Raw genomic sequence first — 560 nt, 5'->3', positions numbered from 1 at the left:
TATGAAATTCTTACGAGACAGCACTAGTCCGTGAATATGTGCACAAGATCGGAGATCTAAAGATGCAATCTCTACCGTGCATCAGTGGCGGCCCGCTGGATCTCAATAGAGATTCTTTAATAATATATAAATTTTGAAAGGCAAATGAGAAAAACCCATAAATAAAAACAGCAAACGGCCACATAATGCAAAACTATTTAAAATTAAAACGGAACAGTAGCGAAAATCCGATCAGAATGACAAAATAAACTAAGCACCCACTGTAAGGAAACCCAATATCTGCAGACGGATCCGTTTCGGCCTTCCAGGCCTCATCAGTGAATCTAGTGTATAGACCCAAACAAAACGTTCGACCAGCTTATGTAGGGCCCAAACTAGTCCCACGACCACTAATGATTACAGAGCCAGACCAAAGCAATATATATATATATACACAGTCCAGGTGTGAATGCAAATAGTGGAATACAAGCTATGTGGCTCGGTTCCAGTAGATACAGAGAATATTTTGTCATTCTTAACGCGTCCTACGAAATTCTTACGAGACAGCACTAGTCCGTGAA

The 560-nt window shown here is 40.4% G+C and overlaps 1 protein-coding gene across 2 annotated transcripts in view; it reads left to right on the top strand.

Annotated features, from left to right (window-relative positions):
* LOC117100257 overlaps positions 1-560 on the top strand; it is a 22,721-nt gene that overhangs the window by 17,307 nt on the left and 4,854 nt on the right. The gene's annotated exons all lie outside the window — the stretch shown is intronic.

This window comes from Anneissia japonica, unplaced genomic scaffold (genome assembly GCF_011630105.1).
Source record: "Anneissia japonica isolate Jap-2015-1 unplaced genomic scaffold, ASM1163010v1 scaffold287986_len575832_cov185, whole genome shotgun sequence".
NCBI lineage: Eukaryota > Metazoa > Echinodermata > Crinoidea > Comatulida > Comatulidae > Anneissia > Anneissia japonica.
This window is presented reverse-complemented; position numbering and strand designations above follow the sequence as displayed.